Consider the following 11,951-nt stretch of genomic DNA (forward strand, 5'->3'; position numbering starts at 1 on the left):
CTGTTGGCAAGCGAAATTGGAACATAAAATTTAAGAATGCTACCTCTGCTGCTCAAGCAGCGACTGAGATTGCAGAACATGCAAGCTTAGCTGCCAGAGCTGTTGTAGAACTTTCAAGGCAATATTTTGTTGATGATGGTGGTTCATGCCACTTAGGTTTCAAGGATGAAAGGTTGGAACATGGGCAATCATTTCCTAGAGATGTGAATGGTAATTTTTCTATTTGCAAGCAGAATTGGAACATGAAATTTAAGGATGCTACCTCTACTGCTCAAGCAGTGGCTGAGTTTGCAGAACATGCAAGCCCAGCTGCCAGAGCTGTTGTAGAACTTTCAAGGCAATATTGTGTTGATGATGGTGGTTCATGCCACTTAGGTTTCAAGGATGAAAGGTTGGAACATGGGCAATCATTTCCTAGAAATGGTAATGGTAATTTTTCTATTGGACGGCGAAATTGGAACATGAAATTTAAGGATGCTACCTCTGCTGCTCAAGCAGCGGCTGAATTTGCATAACATTCAAGCCTAGCTGCCAGAGTTATTATAGAACATTCAAGGCAATATTGAGTTGATGATGGTTGTTCATGCCACTTAGGTTTAAAGGATGAAAGGTTTGAACATGGGCAATCATTTCCTGGAGATGGTAATGGTAATTTTTCTGTTGGCGGGCAGAATTGGAACATGAAATTTATGGATGCTACCTATGCTGCTCAAGCAGCGGCTGAGTTTGCAGAATATGCAAGCCTAGATGCCAGAGCTGTTGTAGAACTTTCAAGGCAATATTGTGATGATGATGGTGGTTCATGCCAATTAGGTTTCAATGATGAAAGGTTGGAACAAGGGCAATCATTTCCTGGATATGGTAATGGTAATTTTTTTGTTGGTAGGCAGAATTGGAACATGAAATTTATGGATGCTACCTCTGCTGCTCAAGCAACGGCTGAGTTTGCAGAATATGCAAGCTTAGCTGCCAGAGCTGTTGTAGAACTTTAGAGGCAATATTGTGTTGATGGTGGTGGTTCATACCACTTAGGTTTCAAGGATGAAAGGTTGGAACAAGGGCAATTATTTCCTTGAGAAGTTTATGGTAATTTTTCTGTTGGCAGGCAGAATTGGAACATGAAATTTAGGGATGCTACCTCTGCTTATCAAGCAGCAACTGAGTTTGCAGAACATGCAAGACTAGCTGCCATAGCTGTTGTAGAACTTTAAAGGCAATATTGAGTTGATGATGGTGGTTCATGCCACTTAGGTTTCAAGGATGAATGGTTTGAACATGGGCAATCATTTCCTAGAGATGTTAATGGTAATTTTTCTGTTGGCTGGCAGAATTGGAACATGAAATTTAAGAATGCTACCTCTGCTGCTCAAGCAGCGGCTGAGTTTGCAGAACATGCAAGCTTAGCTACCAGAGCTGTTGTAGATCTTTCAAGGCAATATTTTGTTGATGATGGTGGTTCATGCCACTTAGGTTTCTACGATGAAAGGTTGGAACATGGGCAATCATTTCCTAGAGATGGTAATGGTAATTTTTCTGTTGGCAGGCAGAATTGGAACATGAAATTTAAGGATGCTACCTTTGCTGCTCAAGCTGCGTCTGAGTTTGTAGAACATGCAAGCCCAGCTACCAGAGCTGTTGTAGAACTTTCAAGGCAATATTGTGTTGATGATGGTGGTTCATGCCACTTAGGTTTCAAGGATGAAAGGTTGGAACATGGGCAATCATTTCCTAGAGATGGTAATGGTAATTTTTTTATTGGCAGGCGAAATTGGAACATAAAATTTAAGGATGCTACCTCTGCTGCTCAAGCAGCGGCTGAATTTGCATAACATTCTAGCCTAGCTGCCAGAGTTGTTGTAGAACTTTCAAGGCAATATTGAGTTGATGATGGTGGTTCATGCCACTTAGGTTTCAAGGATGAAAGGTTTGAACATGGGCAATCATTTCCTAGAGATGTGAATGGTAATTTTTCTGTTTGCAGGCAGAATTGGAACATGAAATTTAAGAATGCTACCTCTACTTCTCAAGCAGCGGCTGAGATTGCAGAACATGCAAGCTTAGCTGCCAGAGCTGTTGTAGAACTTTCAAGGCAATATTTTGTTGATGATGGTGGTTCATGCCACTTAGGTTTCAAGGATGAAAGGTTGGAACATGGGCAATCATTTCCTAGAGATGGTAATGGTAATTTTTCTGTTGGCAGGCAGAATTGGAACATGAAATTTAAGGATGCTACCTCTGCTGCTCAAGCAGCGGCTGAGTTTGCAGAATATGCAAGCCTAGATGCCAGAGCTGTTGTAGAACTTTCAAGGCAATATTGTGTTGATGATGGTGGTTCATGCCACTTAGGTTTCAAGGATGAAAGGTTTGAACATGGGCAATCATTTCCTGGAGATGGTAATGGTAATTTGTCTGTTGGTAGGCTGAATTGGAACATGAAATTTATGGATGCTACCTATGCTGCTCAAGCAGCGGCTGAGTTTGCAGAATATGCAAGCCTAGATGCCAGAGCTGTTGTAGAACTTTCAAGGCAATATTGTGATGATGATGGTGGTTCATACCATTTAGGTTTCAAGGATGAAAGGTTGGAACAAGGGCAATCATTTCCTGGAGATGGTAATGGTAATTTTTCTGTTGGTAGGCAGAATTGGAACATGAAATTTATGGATGCTACCTCTGCTGCTCAAGCAGCGGCTGAGTTTGCAGAATATGCAAGCCTAGCTGCCAGAGCAGTTGTAGAACTTTAGAGGCAATATTGTGTTGATGGTGGTGGTTCATACCACTTAGGTTTCAAGGATGAAAGGTTAAAACAAGGGCAATTATTTCCTTGAGAAGGTTATGGTAATTTTTCTATTGGCAGGAAGAATTGGAACATGAAATTTAGGGATGCTACCTCTGCTTATCAAGCAGCGACTGAGTTTGTAGAACATGCAAGCCTAGCTGCCATAGCTGTTGTAGAACTTTAAAGGCAATATTGTGTTGATGATGGTGGTTCATGCCACTTAGGTTTCAAGGATGAAAGGTTTGAATATGGGCAATCACTTCCTAGAGATGTGAATGGTAATTTTTCTGTTTGCATGCAGAATTGGAAAATGAAATTTAAGAATGCTACCTCTGCTTCTCAAGCAGCGGCTGAGATTGCAGAACATGCAAGCTTAGCTGCCAGAGCTGTTGTAGAACTTTCAAGGCAATATTTTGTTGATGATGGTGGTTCATGCCACTTAGGTTTCAAGGATGAAAGGTTGGAACATGGGCAATCATTTCCTAGAGATGGTAATGGTTATTTTTTTTGTTGGCAGGCAGAATTGGAACATGAAATTTAAGGATGCTACCTCTGCTGCTCAAGCAGCGGCTGAGTTTGTAGAACATGCAAGCCCAGCTACCAGAGCTGTTGTAGAACTTTCAAGGCAATATTGTGTTGATGATGGTGGTTCATGCCACTTAGGTTTCAAGGATGAAAGGTTGGAACATGGGCAATCATTTCCTAGAGATGGTAATGGTAATTTTTCTGTTGGCAGGTGAAATTAAAACATAAAATTTAAGGATGCTATCTCTGCTGCTCAAGCAGCGGCTGAATTTGCATAACATTCTAGCCTAGCTGCCAGAGTTGTTGTAGAACTTTCAAGGAAATATTGAGTTGATGATGGTGGTTCATGCCACTTAGGTTTCAAGGATGAAAGGTTTGAACATGGGCAATCATTTCCTGGGAGATGGTAATGGTAATTTTTCTATTGGCAGGCAGAATTGGAACATGAAATTTAAGAATGCTACCTCTGCTTCTCAAGCAGCGGCTGAGATTGCAGAACATGCAAGCTTAGCTGCCAGAGCTGTTGTAGAACTTTCAAGGCAATATTTTGTTGATGATGGTGGTTCATGCCACTTAGGTTTCAAGGATGAAAGGTTGGAACATGGGCAATCATTTCCTAGAGATGGTAATGGTAATTTTTCTGTTGGCAGGCAGAATTGGAACATGAAATTTAAGGATGCTACCTCTGCTGCTCAAGCAGCGGCTGAGTTTGTAGAACATGCAAGCCCAGCTACCAGAGCTGTTGTAGAACTTTCAAGGCAATATTGTGTTGATGATGGTGGTTCATGCCACTTAGGTTTCAAGGATGAAAGGTTGGAACATGGGCAATCATTTCCTAGAGATGGTAATGGTAATTTTTCTGTTGGCAGGTGAAATTAAAACATAAAATTTAAGGATGCTATCTCTGCTGCTCAAGCAGCGGCTGAATTTGCATAACATTCTAGCCTAGCTGCCAGAGTTGTTGTAGAACTTTCAAGGCAATATTGAGTTGATGATGGTGGTTCATGCCACTTAGGTTTCAAGGATGAAAGGTTTGAACATGGGCAATCATTTCCTGGGAGATGGTAATGGTAATTTTTCTATTGGCAGGCAGAATTGGAACATGAAATTTAAGAATGCTACCTCTGCTTCTCAAGCAGCGGCTGAGATTGCAGAACATGCAAGCTTAGCTGCCAGAGCTGTTGTAGAACTTTCAAGGCAATATTTTGTTGATGATGGTGGTTCATGCCACTTAGGTTTCAAGGATGAAAGGTTGGAACATGGGCAATCATTTCCTAGAGATGGTAATGGTAATTTTTCTGTTGGCAGGCAGAATTGGAACATGAAATTTAAGGATGCTACCTCTGCTGCTCAAGCAGCGGCTGAGTTTGCAGAATATGCAAGCCTAGATGCCAGAGCTGTTGTAGAACTTTCAAGGCAATATTGTGTTGATGATGGTGGTTCATGCCACTTAGGTTTCAAGGATGAAAGGTAGGAACATGGGCAATCATTTCCTGGAGATGGTAATGGTAATTTTTCTATTGGCAGGAAGAATTGGAACATGAAATTTATGGATGCTACCTCTGCTGCTCAAGCAGCGGCTGAGTTTGCAGAATATTCAAGCCTAGCTGCCAGAGCTGTTGTAGAACTTTCAAGGCAATATTGTGTTGATGATGGTGGTTCATGCCACTTAGGTTTCTAGGATGAAAGGTTGGAAAATTGGCAATCATTTCCTGGAGATGGTAATGGTAATTTTTCTGTTGGCAGGCAGAATTGGAACATGAAATTTATGGATGCTACCTCTGCTCCTCAAGCAGCGGCTGAGTTGGCAGAATATGCAAGCCTAGATGCCAGAGCTGTTGTAGAACTTTCAAGGCAATATTGTGTTGATGATGGTGGTTCATGCCACTTAGGTTTCAAGGATGAAAGGTTGGAACATGGGCAATCATTTCCTGGAGATGGTTATGGTAAATTTTCTGTTGGCAGGTAGAATTGGAACATGATATTAAAGGATGCTACCTCTGCTGCTCAAGCAGCGGCCGAGTTTGCAGAACATGCAAGCCTAGATGCCAGAGCTGTTGTGGAACTTTCAAGGCAATATTGTGTTGATGATGGTGGTTCATGCCACTTAGGTTTCAAGTATGAAAGGTTGGAACATGGGCTATCATTTCCTGGAGATGGTAATGGTAATTTTTCTGTTGGCAGGCAGAATTGGAACATGAAATTTATGGATGCTACCTCTGCTCCTCAAGCAGCGGCTGAGTTGGCAGAATATGCAAGCCTAGATGCCAGAGCTGTTGTAGAACTTTCAAGGCAATATTGTGTTGATGATGGTGGTTCATGCCACTTAGGTTTCAAGGATGAAAGGTTGGAACATGGGCAATCATTTCCTGGAGATGGTTATGGTAAATTTTCTGTTGGCAGGTAGAATTGGAACATGATATTAAAGGATGCTACCTCTGCTGCTCAAGCAGCGGCCGAGTTTGCAGAACATGCAAGCCTAGATGCCAGAGCTGTTGTGGAACTTTCAAGGCAATATTGTGTTGATGATGGTGGTTCATGCCACTTAGGTTTCAAGTATGAAAGGTTGGAACATGGGCTATCATTTCCTGGAGATGGTAATGGTAATTTTTCGATTGGCACGCAGAATTGGAACATGAAATTTTTGGATGCTACCTCTGCTGCTCAAGCAGCGGCTGAGTTTGCAGAATATGCAAGCCTAGATGCCAGAGCTGTTGTAGAACTTTCAAGGCAATATTGTGTTGATGATGGTGGTTCATGCCACTTAGGTTTCAAGGATGAAAGGTAGGAACATGGGCAATCATTTCCTGGAGATGGTAATGGTAATTTTTCTATTGGCAGGCAGAATTGGAACATGAAATTTATGGATGCTACCTCTGCTGCTCAAGTAGTGGCTGAGTTTGCAGAATATTCAAGCCTAGCTGCCAGAGCTGTTGTAGAACTTTCAAGGCAATATTGTGTTGATGATGGTGGTTCATGCCACTTAGGTTTCAAGGATGAAAGGTTGGAACATTGGCAATTATTTCCTGGAGATGGTAATAGTAATTTTTCTGTTGGCAGGCAGAATTGGTACATGAAATTTATGGATGCTACCTCTGCTGCTCAAGCATCGGCTGAGTTTGCAGAATATGCAAGCCTAGCTGCCAGAGCTGTTGTAGTACTTTCAAGGCAATATTGTGTTGATGATGGTGGTTCATGCCACTTAGGTTTCAAGGATGAAAGGTTTGAACATGGGGAATCATTTCCTAGAGATGGTAATGGTAATTTTTCTGTTGGCTGGAGAAATTGGAACATGAAATTTAAGGATGCTACTTCTGCTGCTCAAGCAGCGGCTGAGGTTGCAGAACATGCAAGCTTAGCTACCAGAGCTGTTGTAGATCTTTCAAGGCAATATTTTGTTGATGATGGTGGTTCATGCCACTTATGTTTCTAGGATGAAAGGTTGGAACATGGGCAGTCATTTCCTAGAGATGGTAATGGTAATTTTTCTGTTGGCAGGCAGAATTGGAATATGAAATTTAAGGATGCTACCTGTGCTGCTCAAGCTGTGCCTGAGTTTGTAGAACATGCAAGCTCAGCTACCAGAGCTGTTGTAGAACTTTCAAGGCAATATTGTGTTGATGATGGTGGTTCATGCCACTTAGGTTTCAAGGATGAAAGGTTGGAACATGGGCAATCATTTCCTAGAGATGGTAATGGTAATTTTTTTGATGGCAGGCGAAACTGGAACATAAAATTTAAGGATGCTACCTCTGCTGCTCAAGCAGCGGCTGAATTTGCATAACATTCTAGCCTAGATGCCAGAGTTGTTGTAGAACTTTCAAGGCAATATTGAGTTGATGATGGTGGTTCATGCCACTTAGGTTTCAAGGATGAAAGGTTTGAACATGGGCAATCATTTCCTAGAGATGTGAATGGTAATTTTTCTGTTTGCAGGCAGAATTGGAAAATGAAATTTAAGAATGCTACCTCTACTTCTCAAGCAGCGGCTGAGATTGCAGAACATGCAAGCTTAGCTGCCAGAGCTGTTGTAGAACTTTCAAGGCAATATTTTGTTGATGATGGTGGTTCATGCCACTTAGGTTTCAAGGATGAAAGGTTGGAACATGGGCAATCATTTCCTAGAGATGGTAATGGTAATTTTTCTGTTGGCAGGCAGAATTGGAACATGAAATTTAAGGATGCTACCTCTGCTGCTCAAGCAGCGGCTGAGTTTGCAGAATATGCAAGCCTAGATGCCAGAGCTGTTGTAGAACTTTCAAGGCAATATTGTGTTGATGATGGTGGTTCATGCCACTTAGGTTTCAAGGATGAAAGGTTGGAACATGGGCAATCATTTCCTGGAGATGGTAATGGTAATTTTTCTGTTGGCAGGCAGAATTGGTACATGAAATTTATGGATGCTACCTCTGCATCTCAAGCATCGGCTGAGTTTGCAGAATATGCAAGCCTAGCTGCCAGAGCTGTTGTAGTACTTTCAAGGCAATATTGTGTTGATGATGGTGGTTCATGCCACTTAGGTTTCAAGGATGAAAGGTTTGAACATGGGGAATCATTTCCTAGAGATGGTAATGGTAATTTTTCTGTTGGCTGGAGAAATTGGAACATGAAATTTAAGGATGCTACTTCTGCTGCTCAAGCAGCGGCTGAGGTTGCAGAACATGCAAGCTTAGCTACCAGAGCTGTTGTAGATCTTTCAAGGCAATATTTTGTTGATGATGGTGGTTCATGCCACTTATGTTTCTAGGATGAAAGGTTGGAACATGGGCAGTCATTTCCTAGAGATGGTAATGGTAATTTTTCTGTTGGCAGGCAGAATTGGAATATGAAATTTAAGGATGCTACCTCTGCTGCTCAAGCTGTGCCTGAGTTTGTAGAACATGCAAGCTCAGCTACCAGAGCTGTTGTAGAACTTTCAAGGCAATATTGTGTTGATGATGGTGGTTCATGCCACTTAGGTTTCAAGGATGAAAGGTTGGAACATGGGCAATCATTTCCTAGAGATGGTAATGGTAATTGTTTTGATGGCAGGCGAAACTGGAACATAAAATTTAAGGATGCTACCTCTGCTGCTCAAGCAGCGGCTGAATTTGCATAACATTCTAGCCTAGATGCCAGAGTTATTGTAGAACTTTCAAGGCAATATTGAGTTGATGATGGTGGTTCATGCCACTTAGGTTTCAAGGATGAAAGGTTTGAACATGGGCAATCATTTCCTAGAGATGTGAATGGTAATTTTTCTGTTTGCAGGCAGAATTGGAAAATGAAATTTAAGAATGCTACCTCTACTTCTCAAGCAGCGGCTGAGATTGCAGAACATGCAAGCTTAGCTGCCAGAGCTGTTGTAGAACTTTCAAGGCAATATTTTGTTGATGATGGTGGTTCATGCCACTTAGGTTTCGAGGATGAAAGGTTGGAACATGGACAATCATTTCCTAGAGATGGTAATGGTAATTTTTCTGTTGGCAGGCAGAATTGGAACATGAAATTTAAGGATGCTACCTCTGCTGCTCAAGCAGCGGCTGAGTTTGCAGAATATGCAAGCCTAGATGCCAGAGCTGTTGTAGAACTTTCAAGGCAATATTGTGTTGATGATGGTGGTTCATGCCACTTAGGTTTCAAGGATGAAAGGTTTGAACATGGGCAATCATTTCCTGGAGATGGTAATGGTAATTTTTCTGTTGGCAAGCGAAATTGGAACATAAAATTTAAGAATGCTACCTCTGCTGCTCAAGCAGCGGCTGAGATTGCAGAACATGCAAGCTTAGCTGCCAGAGCTGTTGTAGAACTTTCAAGGCAATATTTTGTTGATGATGGTGGTTCATGCCACTTAGGTTTCAAGGATGAAAGGTTGGAACATGGGCAATCATTTCCTAGAGATGTGAATGGTAATTTTTCTATTTGCAAGCAGAATTGGAACATGAAATTTAAGGATGCTACCTCTACTGCTCAAGCAGCGGCTGAGTTTGCAGAACATGCAAGCCCAGCTGCCGGAGCTGTTGTAGAACTTTCAAGGCAATATTGTGTTGATGATGGTGGTTCATGCCACTTAGGTTTCAAGGATGAAAGGTTGGAACATGGGCAATCATTTCCTAGAAATGGTAATGGTAATTTTTCTGTTGGCAGGCGAAATTGGAACATGAAATTTAAGGATGCTACCTCTGCTGCTCAAGCAGCGGCTGAATTTGCATAACATTCAAGCCTAGCTGCCAGAGTTATTATAGAACATTGAAGGCAATATTGAGTTGATGATGGTTGTTCATGCCACTTAGGTTTAAAGGATGAAAGGTTTGAACATGGGCAATCATTTCCTGGAGATGGTAATGGTAATTTTTCTGTTGGCGGGCAGAATTGGAACATGAAATTTATGGATGCTACCTATGCTGCTCAAGCAGCGGCTGAGTTTGCAGAATATGCAAGCCTAGATGCCAGAGCTGTTGTAGAACTTTCAAGGCAATATTGTGATGATGATGGTGGTTCATGCCAATTAGGTTTCAATGATGAAAGGTTGGAACAAGGGCAATCATTTCCTTGATATGGTAATGGTAATTTTTTTGTTGGTAGGCAGAATTGGAACATGAAATTTATGGATGCTACCTCTGCTGCTCAAGCAACGGCTGAGTTTGCAGAATATGCAAGCTTAGCTGCCAGAGCTGTTGTAGAACTTTAGAGGCAATATTGTGTTGATGGTGGTGGTTCATACCACTTAGGTTTCAAGGATGAAAGGTTGGAACAAGGGCAATTATTTCCTTGAGAAGTTTATGGTAATTTTTCTGTTGGCAGGCAGAATTGGAACATGAAATTTAGGGATGCTACCTCTGCTTATCAAGCAGCAACTGAGTTTGCAGAACATGCAAGACTAGCTGCCATAGCTGTTGTAGAACTTTAAAGGCAATATTGAGTTGATGATGGTGGTTCATGCCACTTAGGTTTCAAGGATGAATGGTTTGAACATGGGCAATCATTTCCTAGAGATGTTAATGGTAATTTTTCTGTTGGCTGGCAGAATTGGAACATGAAATTTAAGAATGCTACCTCTGCTGCTCAAGCAGCGGCTGAGTTTGCAGAACATGCAAGCTTAGCTACCAGAGCTGTTGTAGATCTTTCAAGGCAATATTTTGTTGATGATGGTGGTTCATGCCACTTAGGTTTCTACGATGAAAGGTTGGAACATGGGCAATCATTTCCTAGAGATGGTAATGGTAATTTTTCTGTTGGCAGGCAGAATTGGAACATGAAATTTAAGGATGCTACCTTTGCTGCTCAAGCTGCGTCTGAGTTTGTAGAACATGCAAGCCCAGCTACCAGAGCTGTTGTAGAACTTTCAAGGCAATATTGTGTTGATGATGGTGGTTCATGCCACTTAGGTTTCAAGGATGAAAGGTTGGAACATGGGCAATCATTTCCTAGAGATGGTAATGGTAATTTTTTGTTGGCAGGCGAAATTGGAACATAAAATTTAAGGATGCTACCTCTGCTGCTCAAGCAGCGGCTGAATTTGCATAACATTCTAGCCTAGCTGCCAGAGTTGTTGTAGAACTTTCAAGGCAATATTGAGTTGATGATGGTGGTTCATGCCACTTAGGTTTCAAGGATGAAAGGTTTGAACTTGGGCAATCATTTCCTAGAGATGTGAATGGTAATTTTTCTGTTTGCAGGCAGAATTGGAACATGAAATTTAAGAATGCTACCTCTACTTCTCAAGCAGCGGCTGAGATTGCAGAACATGCAAGCTTAGCTGCCAGAGCTGTTGTAGAACTTTCAAGGCAATATTTTGTTGATGATGGTGGTTCATGCCACTTAGGTTTCAAGGATGAAAGGTTGGAACATGGGCAATCATTTCCTAGAGATGGTAATGGTAATTTTTCTGTTGGCAGGCAGAATTGGAACATGAAATTTAAGGATGCTACCTCTGCTGCTCAAGCAGCGGCTGAGTTTGCAGAATATGCAAGCCTAGATGCCAGAGCTGTTGTAGAACTTTCAAGGCAATATTGTGTTGATGATGGTGGTTCATGCCACTTAGGTTTCAAGGATGAAAGGTTTGAACATGGGCAATCATTTCCTGGAGATGGTAATGGTAATTTGTCTGTTGGTAGGCTGAATTGGAACATGAAATTTATGGATGCTACCTATGCTGCTCAAGCAGCGGCTGAGTTTGCAGAATATGCAAGCCTAGATGCCAGAGCTATTGTAGAACTTTCAAGGCAATATTGTGATGATGATGGTGGTTCATACCATTTAGGTTTCAAGGATGAAAGGTTGGAACAAGGGCAATCATTTCCTGGAGATGGTAATGGTAATTTTTCTGTTGGTAGGCAGAATTGGAACATGAAATTTATGGATGCTACCTCTGCTGCTCAAGCAGCGGCTGAGTTTGCAGAATATGCAAGCCTAGCTGCCAGAGCAGTTGTAGAACTTTAGAGGCAATATTGTGTTGATGGTGGTGGTTCATACCACTTAGGTTTCAAGGATGAAAGGTTAAAACAAGGGCAATTATTTCCTTGAGAAGGTTATGGTAATTTTTCTGTTGGCAGGAAGAATTGGAACATGAAATTTAGGGATGCTACCTCTGCTTATCAAGCAGCGACTGAGTTTGTAGAACATGCAAGCCTAGCTGCCATAGCTGTTGTAGAACTTTAAAGGCAAT

Source organism: Nicotiana tomentosiformis, unplaced genomic scaffold (assembly GCF_000390325.3).
Source record: "Nicotiana tomentosiformis unplaced genomic scaffold, ASM39032v3 Un00181, whole genome shotgun sequence".
In the NCBI taxonomy this organism is placed as follows: Eukaryota; Viridiplantae; Streptophyta; class Magnoliopsida; order Solanales; family Solanaceae; genus Nicotiana; species Nicotiana tomentosiformis.